The sequence below is a fragment of the Vulpes lagopus genome, chromosome 11 (assembly GCF_018345385.1).
Source record: "Vulpes lagopus strain Blue_001 chromosome 11, ASM1834538v1, whole genome shotgun sequence".
NCBI classification, from domain to species: Eukaryota; Metazoa; Chordata; class Mammalia; order Carnivora; family Canidae; genus Vulpes; species Vulpes lagopus.
The window spans coordinates 100,555,788-100,577,615 of record NC_054834.1 but is presented as its reverse complement, the minus strand read 5'-3'; the positions used below and the strand labels follow the sequence as shown (position 1 = coordinate 100,577,615).

The following is a 21,828-nucleotide window of genomic DNA, read 5'->3' as shown; positions in this document are numbered from 1 at the left end:
TGGGATCCAGCCCTTCATCAGGCCCCCTATTCAGCAGGGAGTCCACTTCTTCCTCTCCCGCTGCCTTTACTCCCCAGTCGCGCTCTCTCTCTTGCTTGTGCATACTCTCTCTCAAGGAAATAAATAAAATATTTTAAAAAATAAAACATAAGAAAGGGTTAGAAAGAGCCAGTAGCTTGCCCAGGGTAACACAAATAGTATACGACACGCCAAGGATTTAAATCTTGGTCTTCTGGCTCCAACCCTTCTTAACTACCAAGTTGATTTCAGAGCACTCACTGACTGCCACAAGTGGAGCACAAAGTATTACAAGAGCTCAGAAAACACAGTATTTATCTCTAGCTGAGAGGAAGTCACTTTCAGTTGCTTTGGAAGATGACAGAAATTCAATAATCGAGCAGAAGCAGAAAAACACAAGGACTTTTCCCATGCTAATAAATGGCCCAAACTGGCTGAAGCATAGAGAATATGCAAGATGGTCATGGAGATCAGCATAGAACTTTGAATGCCAAATTATAGAGATTAAGCTTTATTACTTCAATAATCAATAGGGAGGAAATTTGGGATCAAACCAGTATTTTCTATGTTTCATGCTGCCACCAAAGTAAAAATCTAACAGTAGCTACTTTAAAATTTTGCTGCTTTCCAATGTGGATGAAATTCCAATTCTTTAACATAGCATACAATGTCCTTTGCAATCTGGTTCCAGACTACATTCTTCTAGCCACACTGAAAACTATCACATTTCCTCATACACACCATGACCTCTATGTTTGCCTGCCTTTGTACTTACATATATATATGTGAATATCCCTCATCTGAAATGTCCTTCTCTCTCTAGAAAACTCCTATTTATCCATCAAGAACCAATCCGAAAGTTGCTTTTCCTATAAAGCCTTTCCTATCTTCCTCAGGAAGAATTAATGGCTCCCTCTGTACTACATTGATTATAGCACTTACTATGTCATATCGTCTACATATCTGTCTATATAGCTCTACTAAACTGTCAAGCAATTTTCTAATGTTAGAATGTAGCACAATATAGCAGATAGCAAGTACTCATACTTTTCTCTGAACAAAGATTGGTCTGGTAATGGAATGGAGAATCATTTGAAGGGGGAAAAAATAAAGGAAGACCACAATAGATGTGAGACAATTAAGATTTCATCTAGATTGGTGTCAATGGGAGAAGAATAAAAATGTTTTGACAATCTCAATAGAGAAAATCTATCTGAGCTGTCAACAGCCAGGATAAGGGAGAGAGAATGGAGTTCAGCAAGGCCTTATGACAGACACTTTGGCCTTGTGTCTAAATAACGGTAGATATAAACAGAAATAGTGGAGTAGTAGGATTATACATGCATACTAGGCTGAAGAATTCACCAAGACAGTCAGATAGAAATGAGCAATAATTTAAAATGTGAAAATAAAAGTTGACAGAAACGTCAAAGTTCCTCCTAACAGTGCTAATACTATCTGAGTAGATAAGATTATTAAGGAAGAAAATGTAAAAAGGGGGGAGAGGGGGAGGGAGACTAAAAATTAATCTCAAGGATTTGTAAATTTAGGAAGCAAAAGGAAAAAAAGTCAGCAAAATTATGGCCAGAAGGATAGGAAGAAAACCAAGATAGTGTAATACCATGGGAGCTAAGGAAAGCCTATTAGGTACCAAGTACTGGGAATTGGTCAAGAAAAAAACTAAGGATTTTATAATTAGGTTATCACTGGCTTTAAGAGCTGCTTCAAAAGAGTGATATAGGCTGAACAGATCTCAATAAATTATCTGAGTGTACTTTTAAGAAACAGGAAAGGTCAACAAAGAAAAACAAACTGATGAGGTTCTGGGACAATGGCTAAGTAGGAGGATCCTGAGCTCACCTTATCCCAAAGACACACTGAGATAACATCAACCCTAGGGCATCTTAACTAAAGATCACCTGGCAGAATGGACTTTTCCACATCAAAAAGGATAGGAGAGAAAAAAAAAAAAAAAAAGATAGGAGAGGCATAACCGAACTCTGCTCCCCCATCTTTTCCGCTCACCCCTCCCTCCTATCCCCACCAACCCCTCCTCTTAGGAGACTAACCACAAATAGGAGGGACACCACAAGCACAGAGAAGTGAAAGAATCAGACCCCATCCTAAGCGCTCTGGGTTCAGAAGGGTTCAAAAGCGCTCCGGGTTCAGAAGCCCTTGGAAGACAAATCTCCGTAACATTTGGCTTTGAAAACCAGTGGGGCTTAACTTAGGGAGTTTTTGCAAATCAGCAGGGCCTAACTCTAGGTCCTTTAAAGATCAGCCAGTTTAGCTATGGGAGACACCCAAAGGAAGGTTAAAAAAATCTTCCCCACCCTGAAAGGGCCAGCATAACAAATAATCCAGCAAGATACAGCATAGAAGCAGCAGTTTGAAAAGCACCTGGATTTTTTTTTTAATTTTTATTTATTTATGATAGTCACACAGAGAGAGAGAGGCAGAGACATAGGCAGAGGGAGAAGCAGGCTCCATGCACTGGGAGCCCGACGTGGGATTCGATCCCGGGTCTCCAGGATCGCGCCCTGGGCCAAAGGCAGGCGCTAAACCGCTGCGCCACCCCAGGGATCCCAAAGCACCTGGATATATTGAAGAGGGTTTATTCATTAATCTCAGAAGTGCACTAAAAGGACAGGAATTCTTAGGAACCTTCTCCAGAACAAAAATGCTGGTGGGCACCATTTCTCTCCCCCTACCCAAGCCTAGATAGCCAGACACTTACAGAAACCAGCAAGAACACTCTCTATCTTGTTAGCACCAGGCACCCTGTAAATGTTCTCCTTTGGATTCACCCCACCCAACCCAACCCATTCAGCAGGTGTCTCTCCAAAGCAGCTCCTGCCCCAACACTCCTTGCAAGCAACTCCAACAGAGATCAGTGCCACTTCAAAGTGACTTGCCCTGGGGAGAGGGAAATATAATCTATACACCAGTGAGCAGCCTGCAGTCCCAGCAGCAAACCTTATAGCTGGCAGTGCAGAATATGCCCTTCTGATTAGTCCTGGACTGGGAGAAGGCATCTATCTGGTCTAACTGCCCACAATGTCCACAAATGAAAGCCTCTCAGGGACAGTGTGGGGACAGCAACCTGCAGGTCAGTATGAATACAGCCCCAGGCTGAGGGCAGGCACCAGGTGGGACTGCTGACACTACCCAACCACAAGCTTGCAGTGGCCCTAGACTTGTCCCTTAACACCATTAGGACCAAACCCTGCCCATTGCATCCACAAAAGGCAAATGGCCCACTGCAACCAAGTGGACTGAAGGCAAACGAGGCTCAGCCACAAAACAGAGCACACACTACTCACACAGGAGACACCCCTGAAGCACCTGATTCTGATGAACAAGGGACTTTGAACTGCAGGGTACCACAGGATCTCTTCTTTATAAGGCCATTACTTTCTGAATTAGGAGATATAGCTGACTCTCTTAATACATAGAAACACAGAGAATTAAACAAAACGAGGAGACAGAAAAATATGTCCCAAATGAAAGAAGAAGACAAAGCCACACAAAAGAGCGAAATGAAATACAGATAAGTTAGGGGTGCCTGGGTGGCTCAGTCGGTTAAGCATCTGACTCTTAATCTGAGCTCAAGTCTTGATGTCAGGGTCGTGAATTCAAGCCCCACACAGGCTCCACGAAAGAAAAGAAAGAAAAGAAAAAAGAAAAGAAAAGAGAAGAGAAGAGAAGAGAAGAGAAGAGAAGAGAAGAGAAGAGAAGAGAAGAGAAGAGAAGAGGAAGGAAGGAAGGAAGGAAGGAAGGAAGGAAGGAAGAAAGAAAGAAAGAAAGAAAGAAAGAAAGAAAGAAAGAAAGAAATGGAGATAAGTTATATGTCCGATAAGGAATTCAAAGTAAGTTATAAAGATACTGAACTTGAGAAAAGAGTCAGTGAGACTTTCAACAACGATACAGAAATATATATTTAAAAGTCAGAAATGAAAAAAAAATTAAAAAAATAAAAGTCAGAGATGAACTGAATAACAAAAATACACAAAGGAGGGATCCCTGGGTGGCGCAGCGGTTTGGCGCCTGCCTTTGGCCCAGGGCGCGATCCTGGAGACCCGGGATCGAATCCCACATCGGGCTCCCGGTGCATGGAGCCTGCTTCTCCCTCTGCCTGTGTCTCTGCCTCTCTCTCTCTCTCTCTGTGACTTTCATAAATAAAAAAAAAATAAAAGCTTTAAAAAAAAAAATACACAAAGGAAATTGAGAGGATATTAAACAAGGCAGAACAGATCAACAATCTGGAAGACAGGATAATGGAAAGCCACTAGGCAGAACAGCAAAAAGGAAAAAACAAAACAAAACAAAACAAAAACAAAAACTGAGAATAGATTAAGGGAACTCACCCACATCATCAAGTGTAACAACATTCGCATTACAGGGATATCAGAAGGAGAAGAGAGAGAGAAGGGGTAGAAAACTTATTTGAAGGGATAATAGCTAAAAACTTCCCTAGTCTGGGGAAGAAAACAGACATCCAGATCCAGGAAGCACAGAGGGTCCCTAACAGGATGAACCCAAGACACATAATTAATGGCAAAAAGTAATGATAAAGAGGAAATCTTAAAAGCCGCAGGAGAAAAGAAAACAGTTACATATAAGGGAAATCCTACAAGGCTATGAGCTGATTTTTCAGCAGAAACTTAATAGGCCAGAAAGGAGGGGAATGACATATTCAAAGTACTGAAAGGAAAAAAACGTACAACCGAGAACACTCTATCCAATGAGACTACCATTTAGAATAGAAGGAAAGATAAAGAGTTTTTCAAACAAAAGTTAAAGGAGTTCATCACCACTAAACCAGCCTTATAAGAAATGTTAAAGGGAATTCTTTGAGTGGAAAGAAAACCTATAATGAGTAAGAAAATTTTGAAAGGAAAAAAATTTCACAGGCAAATGAGAACAAGTAAAGTTGATTAACCACTTATAAAACTAATATGGAAGTTAAAGCACAGAAGCAGTAAAGTCAATTACATCTACACAATTCAGTCAAGGGTTCTGCAAAATAAAAATATGCAGAGTATGGCATCATATACCTAAAATATGGGAGGGAGTAAAAGCTTAGTGCTTTTAAGAATGGGTTCAAGCTAAAACAACCATCAACTTAATACAGACTGCTATACACATAAGATGTTTTACATGTGAACCTAAATGATAACTAAAAATAAAAACCTAGAATACACATAAAATAAAGAGAACTCTTTTTTTTTTTTTTTTTTAAGAGAGTGAGAATGAGAGAGGGGCAACAGGAGAGGGTAAGAGACAGAGAGAGAGAGAACTCCTAGCAGCCTCCATGCTCAGCAGTGCGGAGCTCCACATGGGGTTCAATCCTACAACCCTGAGATCATGACCTGAGTCAAAATGAAGAGTCAGACACTTACCTGACTATGCCATCCAGGTGCCCCAAGAAAGGAATTCAAACATAACACTAAAGAAAGCCAACAAACCACAAGGGAAGAAAATAAAAGAAAGGAACAGAGAAGAACTACAAAAATACAATAAAACAAGTAACAACAGAAAACAGTTACATATAAGGGAAATCCTACAAGGCTATGAGCTGATTTTTCAGCAGAAACTTAGTAGGCCAGAAAGAAGGGGAATAATGTATTCAAAGTATTGAAAGGAAAAAAATCTATAACCAAGAACACTCTATCCAATGAGATTACCATTCAGAATAGAAGAAAAGATAGAGTTTCTCAAACAACAATTAAAGGAGTTCATTACCACTAAACCAGCCCTATAGCTGGTTCTTTGAAAAGATAAACAAATTTCATAGATCTTTAGCTAGATTTCACTAAAAAAAAAATAGTACAAATATGGGCATCCCAGGTGGCTCAGCGGTTTAGCGCTGCCTGTAGCCCAGGGTGTGATCCTGGAGACCCGGGATCGAGGCCCACATTGGGCTCCCTGCATGGAGCCTGCTTCTCCTTCTGCCTGTGTCTCTGCTTCTCTCTCTCCTCTCTGTGTATTCTCATGAATAAATAAACAAAATCTAAAAAAAAAAAAAAATAGTACAAATAAAATCAGAATTTAAGAATAACAACCAACACCAGAGAAATACAAAGGATTATAAGAGAATATTGTAAAAAATTATATGCCAACAAATTGTATAACCTAGAAGATAAAAATAAATTCCTAGAAACATAATCTTCCACAATTGAATTAGAAATGGAATATCTGAACAGAATAATTACTAGTAATGAAATTGAACACATAATCAAAAAAATTCCAACAAACAAAAGTCCAAAACCAGATGATTTCACAGGTGAATTCTACCAAAAATTTATTTTTTTAAAAGACTTAATTTATTTATTTGACAGAGAGAAAAAGAGCACAAGCAGAGGGGGTGTTGGGCTGAGGAAGAAGAAGTTACGTGTGGCTCAGCAGGGAGTCTGCTTAAGATTCTCTCTCTCCTCCTCTCCCTTTGCCCCTCCCCTTCTCATGCACACTGTCTCTCTAAAATAAATAAATAAATCTTAAAAAAAAAAAGAACAAAAGAAAAAGGAACCTTCCAAAATCAGTTTACAAGGCCAGAATTACCCTAAAACCAGAGAAAAACACTACCAAAAAAGAAAATAGATAATAAACACAGATGCAAAAACACTCCTCAAAATGTTAGGAAATAAAATCCGACAATACATGTAAAAAATCATTCACCATGATCAACTGAGATTTATTCCAGGGATGCAAAGATGATCCAAAATTTTCAAATCAATTAACAAGATATATCACATTAATAAGAAAAAGGATAAAAATCATGTGATCATCTCAACAGATGCAGAAAAAGTAACTGACAAATATAACATCCAGTCATGATAAAACTCTCAATAAAGAAGGTTTAGAAGGAACATACCTCAACATTATAAAGGCCATAGATGAAAAACCCACAACTAACATCATCCTCAGTGGTGAAAAACTGAGGGCTTTTCCTTTAAGATCAGGAACGAAGAAGGACATCCACTCTTACCACTTTTATTCAACATAGTACTGGAAGTCCCAGTCACAGCAATCAGACCACAAAAAGAAATAAAAAGCATCTACATTGGTAAGAAAGAAGTAAAACTTACACCGTTTGCAGATGACATTCTATTATATATAGAAAACCTTCAAGATTCCATAAAAAAACTACTAGTTTTTAAATTCAGAACTAATAAATTCAGTTCAGTCGCGGAATACAAAATTAATACACAGAAATCTGTTGCATTTTTTAAAGATTTTATTTATTTATTTGAGAGAGAGACCACAAGCAGAGGGAGTGGCAGAGGGAGAGGGAGAAGCAGTCTCCCTGCAACTCAGAGCTCGATCCCAGGATCCTGGAATCATGACCTGAGCCGAAGGCAGAAGCTTAACCAACTGAGCCACCCAGGCAACCCTGTTGATTTCTATAAACTAGTAATGAAGGAGCAGAAAGAGAAATTAGAAAAATAATCTATTTACAATTACACCAAAAAGAATAAAATACCTAGGAATAAACTTAACCAAATAGGTGAAAGACCTGTATTCCTAAAACCATAAAGCACTAATGAAAAAAAAAAAAACTGAAGATGACACAAATGGAAAAATATTCCACACTTACAGGTTGGAAGACCCAATTTTTCCCCAATGTTTTTTAAATGTCCATATTACCCAGAACAATGTACAGATTCAATGCAATCCCTATTAAAATACCAACATTTCTCAAAGAACTAGAAATAAATAATACTAAAATTTGTGTAGAATCACAGAACACTCCAAAGAGCCAAAGCAATCCTGAGAAAAAAGAACAAACCTGGAGGTATAACATCCCAAATTGCAAGATATACTACAAAGCTGTACTAATCAAAACACAGTATAATGATCTAATTCAATACATTACATTGGTACAAAAACAGACACATAGATCAAAAGAATAAATAGCCCAGAAATAAACCCATGCGTATATGGTTAATTAACCTATGGCAAAGGAGGCAAGAATATACAATGGGGGAAATTATAGTCTCTTCAACAAATGGTACAGAGTACAATGAACAGCTGCATACAGAAGAATGAATGTGGACCACCTTCTTAAACCACACACAAAAAATAAATACAAAATGGATTAAAGACCTAAATCTAAATGTCTGACCTCAAACCAGAAAACTCCGAAAACACACACACACACACACACACACACACACACACACAGGGAGTAATTTCTTTGACATTGGCTGTAAAATCATTTTTCTAGGTATGTTTCTTGAGGCAAAGGAAACAAAAGCAAAATTAAATTATATTGGTACTATACCAAAGTAAAAAGCTTTTGCACAGCACATGAAGCTATCAAGAAAAAAAGGCAACCCAGTGAATAGAAATGCAAATGATATATCCAATAAGGGATTAATATCCAAAATATATAAAGAACTTACACAACTCAACACCAACGTCCCCCCAAATAATCCAACTAAAAAATGGCCAATGGACCTGAATAGACCTTTTTCCAAGAAGACATATGGATGGCAAACAGACACATGAGAAGATGCTCATCATCACTAATCATCAGGGAAATGCAAATCAAAACCACAATGAAATACCACCTTACACTTGTCAGAATGACTAAAATCAAAACATAAGGAATAAGTGTTGGTAAGGCTGTGGAGGAAAGGAAACCTTCATGTACCGTTGGTGGGAATGCAAATTGGTGCAGCACACACTCTGAAAAAACAATACAGAGGTTCTTCAAAAGATTAAAAATAGAATTTCCATATGATCTAGTAATTCTACTACTGGGTATTAACCCAAAGAAAAGAAAAACACTAATTCTAAAAGATACATGCATCTTTGTTTACTGAAGCATTACTTACAATAGCCAAGATATGAAGTAACCCAAGTGTCCATTCATAGATGAATGGATAAAGAAGATGTGCTATATTATTATAACGGACTATTACTCAGCCATAAAAAAGAATGAGACCTTGCCATTTGCTACAACATAAATGGACCTAAAGGTATAATGCTAAGTGAAATAAATCAGTCAGAGAAAGACAAATACCATATGATTTTGCTCATATGTGGAATTTAAGAAACAAAAGAAGAGACAAAATAGACTCTTAAATACAAAGAGTGGTTGCCAAACGGAGGTGGACAGAGGGATGAATGAAATAAAAGGGATTAAGAGTATATTTATCTTGATGAACACTGAGTAATGTATTGAATTGGATCATTACATTGTATACCTGAAACTGTATTTTAATTATATTTTAATTTTTAAAAAATCATCATCAAGTAGGAAAAGAAAAAAGAAAAAAAAGATAGATGACCAAATAGGAAAACAATAGGATAACTCATGGAGCAATATTGTGGGGAAGTAATCCTTAAAAAAGATGAGATGATCTGGCTGTGACACATTTCAAAGTATGATAACCAGAGTTAGTTCAGTTCATTTAGCTGCCTGGGCAGCTATTTTTCTACTAAGATCACCACCACTCCTTTCCAGACAATAGCTAGTTAGAACAATGTAGACATGTGACCCAGCTATTGGGAAAAAGAGGATTCAATTATCTGCTGCTACTTGCTAAATGAATATTGTGGAGGAGAGGGGTTACCATATTTTACTATTTGAACAGAAGAGCCAAAAGGCTGATCTGCTTAGAGAAACATGCAGCAGATACAAGCAAGAAGTGATGCTAGCAAGAAACCTGATGGCTTTCTGGTTTTTAGTTCTAATTCCATCCTGAGACTAACCTCCACTCCTGCCCTTGGGTTCTTTGGTCCCTCTGTACTCTTAAAATAAATTTCCCTTTTCTTTCTTCACTTAGCTCAAATTAATACTTGTAAATGAAAGTCCTAATTAACACACATACAAACAAATAAGAATTCATTCTTTAAAAAGGTTACCACTTGTATAAAATCTGAAGACAGACATAACAAACTAGAATGTACTTTCTGAAAATGATGGCAGATGGCAGGTAAGAACTTGGAAATAAAGCAAAAATCAGACTAGTGATCTAATAATCATGTTGTAAAGCTACAAATATTTTTGCAAAGACAAAGCAGACAAAATACTATCTGGAAATCAAGATCAATATAAAAGCACAAAAGTAGAACCTTTTACTTCAAAAATAATAAATTTTTAAAATTTTATTTCAAAAAGAGATTATCACTATGTCAAAACACCCAGACATTCCCAGATAAAAATGTGCAATAATTGAAAATGTGAAAATGGAGATTGAAGAGTTAGACAATAACTTAAAAGTTCCCCCAAAGGGAAAGTGGGGTGGGGAGATGGGGGTAACTAGGCAATAGGCATTAAGGAGGGTGTGTGACGTGATGAGCACTGGGTGTTATACTGTATATTGGCAAACTGAATTTAAATTAAAAAAAAGTTCCCCCAATAGCAGTGAAAGCTAATATAGGAGATTTTACTTCAAAATGAAGCAACTAATTTTCTTTAGAATTCATCAAAAATAAGGTATACTACTACTAAATGGAGAAAAGGATGAATTAATGGATACATGATAAACAAGCATAGTAAAATATTAATGATGGAATCTAGGTGGTTGGTATAAAACAATTTATTATAAAATTTAATTTTTCAATATGTTTTAATTTTTTTCAAAATATGTGTTGGGAGAAAAAGAAAACTGCTGACCTTATAATGCTTAAGGTGCATCACGTGATATAGGACGATTTGACCAAACAGTATGAGCCATCTGAATAAGCATGAAGTGTACAATATTTACTGATAACAGTAAGTGGTTTAAACTGGAACATCTAAGCCAGTTGCCTCAGTTCACTCCTCATCACTTCCAAGGCCAAGGCAAAATTAAGCAATATTTCTTAGGCTCTCTGTGGTCATGTTTTGGTTTCCCCTTAGCAACTCAGGCCAAAACATTTCATTTTCTTTTATGTGAATTTCTGGAAAGCTGCTTTCTTAAGTTATAAGATATAAATCTGTTCAAACATGACAAGAGTCTTTCTCATAGGATTCCAATAATTTCCTATTCTTTTTTCTCGGCCAAAATTAAATCCAAACAAGCAGCGGTGCTTTATTTCTGCCTCTGCCCACTGAAATGAATGAACAATGTATTCCAATCCTCCTTAACCCATTAAAGCCCTTTTTAAAAATTTGCCTTAAGGAAATTTTTAGGGACTTAATTGTAAAAAAAAAAAAAAAAAAAAGTCTGTCACAGCATCTTTATAAATAGGGAAAGATTGGAAACAATTAAAAAAGATACTGTACTGGTTGAACTTGTAGTACCTACATATAATGCAGTACTCGAGTCACTGAAGGTAAAGTTGCCCATTAATATTTCTTGACATAGAAAGTTATACACAGGGTCACCTGGGTGGCTCAATCAGTTAAGCGTCTGCCTTCAGCTCAGGTCATGATCCCAGAGTCCTGGGATTGAGCCCCACGCTCAGCAGGAAGCCTGCTTCTCCCTCTTCCTTTGCCTGCCACTCCCCCGCTTGTGTACTTGCTCTGTCAAATAAATAAAATAAAATCTTAAAAAAAAAAAAAAAAAGAAAATTATACACAAGATACTGAGTGAAAAAGAAAAAGGTGGTTTCAAGACATAATCACAGCATGACTTTACACACATATGCCACAACTAAAAGATGCCAAAATGCTATAGTAGTTATCTCTTTATTATTTTCAATGTTAGTCCCTTATTTTGATTATTATTTTCTGTTGTTTTCTTAAGTAAAATGTATAACATTTCAGCATCAATTATGTACCCTCTGATTTTAATTGTAAATTAACTGCCAGATATTGCTCTCACAATAAGACTTCTAAAAGTTATCCAGGTAGCTGAAAGCCCCCAGCATTACTACAACCAACTGTCATACCAGTTTTGTAAACTTTATTTATTATATTGTCCACATTCTCTTACTCTAATTCTTCTGATTCTGTTCTCATCCAAATACTCTCATCAATGTTTTTACCCTCAGATTTAAGAATTTTCATAGCACCTTAATATAAAATAGTAGTACTCCCCCACCTTTCTAATCTATGTTTCTTTGAAATGAAGATGCCCTTCCATTGCTATACCAGTCATCATTCTTCCCCCCTTCTTGCCTCTATCATAGCACTTAGCACCCTGCAGTAAGAGAAAACAAATGAGACTTCCTTAGTAGACCTACACATCCCATAAGGCAGAAACATGTGCTACTCCTCCCCAGTGCTTAGCACATCGAAAATACTGAAGAAATTGCCAACAAACTTGGGTAAATGAAGTTTCAAACAGGTAAAAAGATGTCAGGAGGGTATCTAACTGATTTAAATGAATCAAAGGCTCCAGGCCTACTTATTACATGGCATGACATTTAATGATTTTAGAGTTACTATTCATAATATGAGAAATCATGAGGAAGAGGTAACAGATAATAGCCCAGTATCACCTCCCCTCAATTCTCAAAAACAGAAAGATCCTCAAAATACACAGACCCTGAAGCCTGGTGTCAAACAAGCAGATCTTCCAGAGAGTAGCACAAGGAAAGTTGTAGATGCTAGAAAATGTAGCATAAATAAAAGACCTTGACTAAAACAAGAGACATTAAATCAGAAGCTAAGGTTTCAAAGGTACACACTTAAAACAGTGTAGGGGTGAAAGGATTATGAATTGACTCCAGTTACATTTGTTATTCTCCTAAAACAACACATGTGTGCCTCCCCTTAGGGTATCTGCACATACTATTCCTGTGCCTGGAACGCTCATTCAACTAGATATCCATACAGCTTAACACTCTCATCTCCTTCAAATATTTGCTTAAATGTTACATTCCCCAATGAAATCCTATTTAAAATGTGAACCCTACCTCCTTACTCTGTTCTTTTCCTTTTTTCCATAGCACTTATCACCTTCTAACACACTTAGTAATTGATTTATTTACTATGTTATTATCTATTTCACCCATCAGAATGTAGTAAGTCCCATGAGAAAAGAGATCTTTGTCCATTTTGTTCACTGATGCAGCCTAAGCACCTTGAACACAAATGACCAATAAAAACTTGTTTAATGCACAAAGTGGATACGAGAAAGATTGTAAGAAAAAAAAATGAGACTAGTGGTAGCACAGTATCAAGGAAAAAGTTCTAGACTTGAGATAGAAGATCTGGATTCAAATCTAAACCCTACCACTTACTATAGCAAGTGACTTTTCTGGCAAACATCTACAAACTTTGGTTACTAATCTGTATTATGGGAGGTTGTGAAGATCAGATGAGATTAAGGTGTTTAACAGAATTAATTATTTGAATAAATTAATTCAAAAGAGAGTTCAATCTTAAAAGAAAAAAATGAAAAGAAAACCCAGAAAAGTAACTTCATATAGAAATAAGAAAGGACAGATAATGAGTTAGATTTCAATCTACAGCTGTGCTGTCCAATACGGTATAACTAGCCACATATGCCTATTTAAATAGAAATTAATTAAAATTAAATAAAACTAAAAATTCGGGGGATCCCTGGGTGGTTCAACGGTTTAGCGCCTGCCTTCAGCCCAGGGCATGATCCTGGGGTCCCGGAATCAGGTCCCGCATCGGGCTCCCTTCGCGGAGTCTGCTTCTCCCTCTGCCTGTGTCTCTGCCTGTGTGTGTGTGTGTGTGTGTGTGTCTCATGAATAAATAAATAAAATCTTAAAAAAAAAAAAAAAACTAAAAATTCAGCTCCTTAGTCAAGATGGCCACCTGTAGGTAGTGGCTACCATATTGGACAGCAGATTATAGAACATTTCCAGCATCACAGAAAGCTCTAGTACAGTGTTGATTTATGAACTTTGAGTTGACAGAACCAAATTCAAGTGAGTATTATTTTAATATCCCTAATGCTGGATTCCTGGAAAGTTCAGGATGAAGAAATGCAAAATCCAACCATATAAACAATCTGAGTGGGAATTGCAAACTGTGAATATAACAAATGAAGTAATTCACATTATTTGATTATAAGGTCCTAGAATACATGAACACACCCCAGTTGATGATAGGAGGTCACTGATAAGGCAACTATAAATAGAGTTTGGAGAGGCCCAGTGAAGTTGCCGACAAGAATTTGGTCAGCATCCTAGCTCAAATCCCTGGTTGGTAACTTCAGATATGCCTGCAAGGGCAAATATTACATGCAATACAAAAATTGTCTTAGATATAAGATACCTATAGCTTCAAATCTCATCTAAGATGCAAAACTCCCTTGTCAAAAGTAACTGCAGCTCCCTAGAATGGTAACAGCCTTCCTTAATGAGTAAGCATATTTCAACTATAAAAAGATTTAGAATTAAATATACAAATGCTTGAGAAGGGAATCAAAGTCAGATGTTAATGTTTTTGTATAAGAGAGCTATGCAGAAACTGATCTTTTATATACTTACAAAATTTAAGAGGATCTGGCTTGTACGAATGACTGGCTTATAACAAATTCAAATTCAAAATGTGTAACTAACTGAGCTATAGATTTAGAATTGTAATTCTAAGCTGAAATCTTGTAAGTTTATAAATAACATTTGAACATTGAAAAGACTTTAAGGTCACAGTGCTTAAAAAGTCAGCTTAAGGAATGCCCATTTTGGGCTCCCTGCTCAGTGGGGAGTCAGCTTCTCCCTCAGCTCCTCCCTTGGCTTGTGCTCTGCACTCTCTCTTGCTCACTCTAATAAAATCTTTAAAGATTAATAAAAATTAAAAGCCAGTTTAATATTTACATGAATGATCTAGTACCTAGGAGCATTTTATTACCTCAAATAAATGATATACTTAAGAAAATTGAACATAACGTATACTAAATACTATTTTAATTATTTTAGCCAATTTCTATGCAACAATATCTATAAAAACAGTAGTTAGATAAGCACTTCATATTAAAATCAATAAATAACTATTCAAACCTAAAATTAGCAACCACCTGAGTGCCCATCCTTAATATAATAAATAAATTGAATGGGGCACCTGGGTGGCTCAGTCAGTTAGTTAATAGTCTGCCTTGGGCTCCGGTCATGATCCAGAGACCTAGGACTGAGCCCAAAGTCAGGCTCCCTGCTCAGAGGGGAGTCTGATTCTCCCTCTCCCTTTTCTCTTTCCCCTGCTCGTGCTCTCTCTCTCTCTCTCTCTCTCTCTCACTCTCTCTCTCAAATAAATAAATAAAATCTTTAAAAAAATAAATTGCAGTATATATTCACCCAATGGAATACTATCCAGCAGTAAGACTGAACAAAATACAACTAGACATAACAACACAGATGAGTATTACAAACATAATGATGAGGGGGAAAAGACACACACAAAAGAATACACACTGCATGACTGCACTAATATAAAGTTCAAAACAAGCAAATCCAAACTATGTAGTTCAAGGTACTGGTATCCTGGTGGGAGGTGGAGAGGGACATGAAGAAGGCTTCTGGGGACTGGTAATGCTGTTTCTTAATCTAAATACATAAGATAGATGTGTTCACTTTGTGAAAAGTAATTAAGCTGTACACTTATAACCTGCACATTTATAAGTTATGCAATAGTTCAATAAAGTTTAACAACAAAAAAATAAGTATGTATACAAACATATAACTACCCAAGTAAGATTGTAAGCCACATACCACCCCCAAATTATCCCAGAACTACCAGTACTATGTATACTTTACTTTGGAAACATGAACATATCAAAGAAAGAAAAGGGAAAAGGAAGGACATGTCCCAGGAATAGCAACAATTCTGGTATGCAGCTAGAGTAGGTAGTAGGTAGCAACCAAATACAAGGCTTAGAAAGGCCGATTTGCTCCCCTGGAAGACCTTAACTGTCCTAACCAGTAAACTCTGGATAAATATATTCAGTAGGCAATGGGGATGTCACATGCAAATGATGCAGGTGGAAGACTATTTACCTACCATAAAGTTTTCAGCCTTTTCCCTAATTTATCCAAAACTATACCAGCAATACCTCCATTTTCTGACATCCAGCTTCCAATCTGGAGGGACTTCAGAAGAGTAACTATCCTGGTTGCCTCTCCCCAACTGTCACACAGTCATCCCTTCTCATGGAAGGAGCGATTTATCTGGTTAGTGATTTCTGAGAAGCACCAAGCAACTGGGGTCAACCTTTTATCTGGCCTTAGAATCTATCAAATACAAAGTGGTTATACTGCAGTCTCTCTCCGGGCCATGTACAAGGCTTACTGGAGCTGGCTCTGCCCTTGCAGGGGAGGCCTTCTGTAGTCCAGTATTACCTATGACTGAGTCTATCCAATCCAAGGTGACTATTAGGTAGTCCAGATCTAAGCCATATTCTCCAACAAGCTTTATTTGTAATAAAGCTGACATTTTTATCTCCACCTATCTATACTCTTATGTCTTTTCAATTGATTCTGAACTCAGATGTGGGGCAGTGATAAAATTAAATATTACTCCTAAAGCCTAACAAATAAAAAGAGTACTAATGAAGGGAGGGCGATTACTACTTCATGTCAAAAGCGTAAAATCTACTCAGGATACTTTGATTTGGTTTGGAATTGAAATTAACATACTAATCTGTAGAACAACAGAAACTCTCTTCTCAATAATAAGAAAATAAAACTGAAAGGAGTAATACTTGCTTAACATTTGCTTTTAAAGTGTTCCGTAGGGACACCTGGGTGGCTCAGTGGTTGAACATCTTGCCTTTGGCTCAGGTCATGATCTCCTGGGAGAGAGAGTCTCGTACTGGGCTCCCTGCAGGGCGCCTGCTTCTCCCTCAGTCTATGTCTCTGCCTCTCTCCATGTGTCTCTCATGAATAGATAAATAAAATCTTTAAAAAAAAATGAAAAGCAAAAAAAAAAAAAGTGTTCCATAAAGTATCTCATCAACAGCATTCCATTCTTCTGCAGCCTAAAAAGAGATCATTTAACTTTTCCTAGGTATTTTTATTAAGTGACTGGGGGTTAGGTGGCTTTATAGTAAGTAACTTCCTGACATAAAGAAGTCTATTTGCAGAAAATGTGGTCCATCCCAAAATGATACTTGCAACGTAAAAGAAGTATGTTTCCATTTTATTCTCAACATTATTTTCTCACAAATGAAACAGCAAAATTCACTCACAGAAGGAAATACACTGGTCTATTTCTTAAAACCAAGCATAACATTTTCCAAAATTATGAATTTCACTTTGATAGGATCATACATCTTATAATTTATTCAGTAAGTACAATATAAGCTAATGCCTTAGCTATATGACACTGTATTTAATCATGATCTCTTCAATTACAAATGGTTGAAACCTGGTATGACAAAGATGCCCTCCTAGGAAACATTTACAAGATGTTAACTTTTTTCCTCCTGAAAAAAAAGCTTCTAGTACATGTTAAATAACACATCTTTTTTTAAAGAATGGTGTGCATAAACGGTAGTATAAGTAAATTAAGCAATTAGTAGCAGTATTAATTAAAGATCTTCTTTTGATCTAGCAGAAGAGTTTATAACTTCTGTAAAAATTGCCATAGAACAATTCTGACTAACCCAAACCACAACTGGGAAAGCCGTTAACAGTGCAGAGGGACGGATGTCACAAGGGATTTTTTTTCTTCTCGTTTTTTAACATTACAATAGCTTTTTTAAACTGAAAAAAATCCAAAACCGAGGCATAAAAATGTCACATACTTAATTTGTACATACACTGTGATTTTTAGAATCTAAAAGAAACTATTCATTGAGTAAGATGCAACTTAAAGAAAAACAGAGGGTCCAAAAGTAAACCATCACTCTCAAAACTCTGCTCAGCAACCTCAAATAATGAGAATATATGTTCCTGGATAGAAGTAACTAGAACTCCAAGAATGCAGAGGAGACCAACATGGTAAGTACAACAGGTTGTGATCAGCCAGTCCTCTTAAAAGTCCACATTCCTCAGGACTCTTACCATCCATTTTCTATTATCGTTGTCTCCAAATTCCCATGACATATAGTCACATAATTTTATGTATTACCTAATGCACTAATTTCCAAAACTCAAAACCATCTTTCCCCCTCTATTCTCACTGCCATCACCTTGATTTAATCCTTTATTATTTCTCATCTGTTCTGCTACAACAGCTCCCTAACTGGTCTCCCTATGTGCATCCTCATCCTTCTCCAGTCCATCCTTAACAGTGTAGCTGGATACAAACGCAAACCCAATCTGATCAAGTCTCTTCCCAGGTTAACTGCCTCAGAGGTTTGCCATGACCCTTGACTGCTTCATTTTTCTTCATTACATTTATCACCATCTGACATACTATATTACTTGTTTGTTTGCTATCCCCGCCCCAACGAGAAAATAAGTCCTTAAGGACAGGTTTTGTCCACTGTTTTATGGTGCATAGCAAGCACTGAAATAGTCACACATGAATGAATTAATGAGCAAGTGAATGAAGGAATGGACTGACGACCACCAGGTCAAGGCCTCCGTGACCTGCCAGTGCCTTCCTCCTTTTACTTCACTTCCACCTCTACCAATTGTTTAGTTACTTAAATATATATGCACTTTCATGCCCCCTTGCTTTGCCATATGCTAATACCTTTGCCTGGAACTCTCTTCACCATCCAACCAACCTGCCACACCATCATCCATATTTTAAAACGTCTCCAGAAGGCTTCCCTTGACCCCAAGGATAATCACTCTCCTTTCCATTGTGCTATCTTTGTACCTATATTTATAGCGGCTCTACTCAAACTGTGCTGGAATGTGTATATCCCTTATTATTGTGAATTCCTTAAGGCCAAGGACAATTATTCATCCTTCTGCCTTCAGTCCTTAGGACATTATGTGTCATAAAGCAATTATTCTATAAACATTGGGTAGATTAACATATGCATGACTATCCTACGAAGAAAATGAAAACACGAAGTTTCAAAAAGTCACTCCTCCAACTCCATAATGATAACTAGCCATGAGTTAGAAAAATTACAACTAATTACATCATCCAAGGTAATCAGAGAGGAGTTATACAAATAACACACATCACCAAGTGATTCCAAATAAGTGACATACAGTCACACTCAAATTCTATTAAACCCTGGCTCCTTGCTTCATCATTTGTCTTCCCTTTCGACTCAGCTCTGCTGCTGGCAAACTGAGGCCCAACTAAGCAGGAGGAGTTGAAGGGAGACCTTGGTTCCCCATTAACAATATAGTAAGTAGATCACTTTCTAAGGGAGCTTTTGATGTTCCATATAATACAAGTTTTTATGTTCCCTCATATTTTGACTCAAACTTCAAAATATTTGAACAGGACTAGATTTTCTCACTAGCCACACCTAACTCTGAATGAAAGACCGGAGCTTTCTACAAGGTGTAATCTATGCCAATAGTAAGTTACAGCTGTGGCTTCTGTCTATAGAATAACCACATAAAGCAGTCACCTTCAGCCATAGGAAGCCTCATTCATCACCCCAGTGTACCTTATAAACATTACTATATTTCTCTGGCTGCTGCAGACCAAGGCCCCTAAATCTAACAATAAGGAACACCTGATGTACTTACTTAGTTCTAACAACGTGAACATGCATATAAATGTACAATCATGCAGATACATACAAATAAATACACATAAGTGTACTTGAAACCATTTAGGGAAAAAAAAAGTTTTAAACCCAGTGATGGCTAATATAACATCAAGTGAAGCCTGAGGCCAAGATGTGATCCTTGAATCCACCCCCCACCCCAATCATTCAGGAAACAAGTTAAAAAATGTAAGTCTTGGGACACCTGGGTGGCTCAGCGGTTTGGCCTCTGCCTTCGGCTCAGGGCGTGACTGGAATCCAGTCCAGCATGGAGCCTGCTTCTCCCTCTGCCTGAGTCTCTGCCTCTCTCTGTGTGTCTCTTGTGAATAAATAAATAAAATCTTTAAAAAAAATTTACGTCTTAATTATTTTTTCAAATAGGTTTGCCTATTCCCAATATTATGCCTTAGTTCAGAATGGCAATACTTGTCATTAGAGTAAGAGTCTCCTAAATGACTTCTCTGTCCTTGGACTCCATGAAAATTGCATCTATAATTTCATTTGGTGAAGGGTTATGTAACTGGCAATGCACTAAGCCCTTGATCACCTAACTCTGTATCGTTGAATTCTCACAGCAACACTCAAAGCAGGAATTACTATCACTTTCAGACAAGGGACTGAAGCTCTGTGAAAGGTTAAGTGACACTTGCCCAAGGTCATGCAACTGGAACTGTGTAGTGGAAATTCAAACTCAGGTCTTCCTTCCCAGCCGTTATACATTCAACTGCTTAACCTTCTTCAATTCAGTCCCCAATGGGACCTTTCTAAAAGGTAAATGTAATCATGTTTTACCCTCACATAAAATCCTGCAAACAAGACTTGCCTCCAACCCTCACCCTCTATTATTCTCAGCTCCTCCTACCACATTGAACTCTCAACCAGTTTCCTAATCTTTCACTGCTTTACCTGTGAACACATTGTTTTTCTGCCAAGAACACTTTTCTCTTTCACCAGGTTACTTCCAAACCAAACTTCAAGATCCACTCAATCCTTACTCCCGGAAGCCTTCCACCTTACATACATATCTAAAACTGGGTTAAAGGGGACTCCCTGGGTGGCTCAGCGGCTTAGCCCGCTGCCTTCAGCCCAGGGCCTGGTCCTGGAGACCCGGGATCGAGTCCTACGTCAGGCTCCCTGCATGGAGCCTGCTTCTCCCTCTGCCTGTGTCTCTGCCTCCCTCTCTCTCTCTGTGTCTCTCATGAATAAATACATAAAATCTTTAAAAAGTAATAAAATAAATAAATAAAACTGGGTTAAGTGACCATTTGTTATGGTCACCAGCTAAATTTCTTATCACACCGTATTCTACCTTTACCTTACTAGGCTGTTAGCTCCTTAAGTAAATATTGCATTTTTAAGTCTCTGTATTCCTGGCAGAGTATACACCCGGCAGAGGAAGGACTCATGGATGCGGAATTACTGAATGAATTCGTCATAAGTAGTACAAGCTAAGAATTTGGCCCTCAAGTTAATAAGATGTATTTGGGAATCTGAAACAGACTTCTAAATGTCCTACTCGTTCATCCGTAGATGATTGTACCTACCTCAGAGTTTGGAGAGGAGTAAAAGAAGTAATAGATTTAACAGTCTCTGGCACATGGACAAGCACCCATGAAACATTACCCACACTTTCTCTCACCCTGAAAGTTCATCCGCATGACAAGGGCCACATCTCAGAAAAGAGTTTGTTCTAGTAGCTCCCAACAGCGCCTAATATTTCTCCAAAAAGTACTAAGTCAAGATCTCATCCTCATCCACAGGCAAGGGGCTTTCAGCTTCTAGTTACACCGGAGCTCAGCAGCCACCACCACAGTCTGAATCATTAGTTAGCTTCTGAAGTTGTTTTTGTTTTGTTTTGTTCTTTTGCTTGTCACCACCCCTCACTCTCCTCCCTCAAAGTCAAGGCCCATGCCCCTCAGCAAACGCACACCTGCCCCACAGACACCCCGTCAGCACCTTCCTCCAAGAGCCACACCACCCAGGCTTGCGCCAATTGCAAGAGACCCAGCATCCAGCACACGCTTCCATCAGGCTTCTTGGGAGGCGCATCACGGAACCCTCTGCATCCGCTGCAAGACCTTATCATGCCCAAGAATTAATTCAAGATCATGAATTCCTGGTGATTAAGAATCCAAGAAAACGGGGGGGAGGTGGCTGAAGCCTACCCCCCCCCCCTCAAAAAAAAGAGTTCTTCAGATTTTGTGACTCTCGAGTAAGGGAGCCAGAACCCGGCATCCCGCGCCGCCGCCTTCCGGCCGGAGCCCGGGGTCCCGTCCACCCTCTCGGGAGATGCGCCTGCCCTTCCGGGGACCAGGCTGCCTCCGTCGCCCCCCGGCTG

The 21,828-nt window shown here is 38.1% G+C and overlaps 1 protein-coding gene across 1 annotated transcript in view; it reads right to left on the bottom strand.

The window, feature by feature from the left end:
• AGPS (alkylglycerone phosphate synthase) overlaps positions 1–21,828 on the bottom strand; it is a 132,104-nt gene that overhangs the window by 109,916 nt on the left and 360 nt on the right. The gene's annotated exons all lie outside the window — the stretch shown is intronic.